Source organism: Diorhabda carinulata, chromosome 1 (assembly GCF_026250575.1).
Source record: "Diorhabda carinulata isolate Delta chromosome 1, icDioCari1.1, whole genome shotgun sequence".
Classification (NCBI taxonomy): domain Eukaryota; kingdom Metazoa; phylum Arthropoda; class Insecta; order Coleoptera; family Chrysomelidae; genus Diorhabda; species Diorhabda carinulata.
In genome coordinates this window covers 617,501-620,000 of record NC_079460.1, presented here as the reverse complement: position 1 = coordinate 620,000, position 2,500 = coordinate 617,501, and the positions used below count along the sequence as shown (strand labels likewise).

General features: G+C 34.4%; 1 pseudogene; it reads left to right on the top strand.

Annotated features, from left to right (window-relative positions):
- The window catches only part of LOC130902648 (large subunit ribosomal RNA), an 8,330-nt pseudogene that overhangs the window by 4,272 nt on the left and 1,558 nt on the right, over positions 1-2,500 (top strand).

Genomic DNA, 2,500 nt, shown 5'->3' with positions numbered 1-2,500 from the left:
TGAATATGCCGGCGGGAAGCGCCTCGACATACCCTAGTCATTGGTATAAATTATTACCGAATTCCCCCCACTTTGTGAGGGTGCCAGGAATCGCTAAATATTGAACCTGGAGGTGCGATTTTCGCAGGATCTTCCGGATTTTGAGCGCCTATAATTGAAATAGGCTCGAAATATTTTTAGCGCCCCCCCCACCCCCTTCCCAGGAGTTGCTCCGAATAGCACCGGAAAGCTCGAAATGGTGTTTTTAGGCATGAGAGTATGCTGCATATAGCTACCGAGGTGAGAAAAAAATTCTAACCTCAAAATTTAGCGTCACCTGTGACGTCATTTATTGGCACCGATGGGTGAAGTTATATATATCAATCGATAGAGGAGAAACATAGAATTTTTTTGGTCATATACAGAGTGGTCTCGAAAAGTTTTCGTAATTTTTCTGATTCGTAATCTCGAAATTTCGAGGATAATCTCGTAAGTTGAAGGGGATATCTACATGCGTATGTACGTAATTTTATTTTTCCAATTTTTTTTGTCCCTTGCATATTTTTCGTATTTGACATATTAAGAAAGTTACGTTTTTTATTTTTGATATTGAGAGGGGGCCAAGCTTCGCTTGAGGGGGGCATGACATTTTTGTCGAAACAATTCAGACCCTCCATCATAAAGTATAACCGGGTGAGTAGCCAAAAATTTTTGAAAGGGGGGGCTGCCCCCCTGCCCCCCTCAAAATTTTTTCGGGGGGTCCGTAGCACCCTCAATCTTCATCATTTTCGATTTTCTATACAACGGTTTTTTTATTTTTTTTCTACGACGTCTCCTTCCCCTTCAAAAACCCAGCTCATGTTGCGCGTTAACTAGTACAAGGACCGGCTCTAAAGGGCAAATTTTCAAGATGCTCCGATTTGGATGAAAATTTGTGAGGAGGGGTAAAATATGGCCAGAAGAACGGTTCCGATCATAAAAATTTTCCAAAACTAGGTTTAAGGGGTTAAAATTGACTTCGAAAATTTCATCAGGACCGGCTAAGGAGGGGTTGTTAAATTTTGTTTTACGATTTGGCTGAAAATTCGAGATAAGGGGTTTTCGGGGATGAGAAAGCCGATGGTGATATTAATTTTACCATTAGAATCCAATAACATGGATAAAAAAATTAAAAACACCGAAAATTAAGGTTTTTGTCGTTTAAAAAATAGTAAACTACTGCCGATTTTAACAAAATTCCGAATATAGAGTACACGCGTGATAAGACTTTCTACCTTCTCATCAATTTTGGAAAAAAAAATTTTTTCCTCGTACTTTACTTGAAGAATTTTTATAAAATATTTTTTTTCTCTTTTCAAATATGAAACTTTGGCAAAATAACTCAAAAATTGGTATCCTCGTATAAAAATAAGTCTTATTTCATTTTTTCCATCACACGATCCACAATATTTGAATTTTATTCGAATTAAGATACTAAATTTTTTGTAAATTATATCCCTTGAAAAATTATATATCCCACGTCTATGGTATAATGATATCAAAATATACAGAATCCGAAAGCACAACAATGATATTTTTGAAAAAAATATATTCTTCTTATTTTACCCTTGAAAATAAAAACAAAAAAATTTGAAATTCGAATTTAGTATAATAGTAATAATAAATCCATTGAGCTAAAAATGATGAGTCGATTAATCATTGTACTTTTCTTCTTAATATTTTGGCTCCGATATCAACCAAATTTCGTACATGGGGGTTAAATGATATAGGGATTCGACGACAAGAGATGTCAGTTTTCGAAAAAAAAAAATTATAACAAGGGGAAAATCCGTGAAAATCCATGAAAATTGAATTTTCGTAAAAACGATATTTCCAATCTAAAAAATAATACCTTTTCTGGAATCTCCGGCGACGAATATATGATATTTGATCTTTTTTCCAATACTTTTAGATGAACCCATATTTTCAAGATTTTGCCGCAAAACCGAGAAATTTCCTGAATATTGTTGTCATCCTCGAGTATAAAATTGCAAAAATTCGAAACTATGAGAGTTATCATACTATTTATGGTATCAATCGATTAAGATAACTTTAATGTCTGTCCTCAATTCCATTGCAATTCCACATTCTCCAACATACGCGTATTATACAGGGTGAAATTTGAGACAAATTTTTTTCTCAAAAAAATCCACATAAAAATTCATATTATCTACACGTGAGCAGCTGAAACGTGGTAATAAGAAAAAATCGAAAGGAGACCTTAGGTGCTATCATAGAAAAAATATACCTCTTCTCCCTTTATTATACAAGGCGAGTTATAGAGCTTTGAATTTGAGCTATTGCAACGGAATTCGACATTTCAAAGGGAATAGAAATGGAGAAAAATCTTTTGACTCCGATTTCAACCAAATTTTGTACATGGGGGTTAAATGATATAGGGATTCGACAAGAGTTGTCAGTTTCCGGAAAAAAAAAATTTGACAAGGGGAAAATCCGTGAAAATCCATGAAAATTGAGTTTT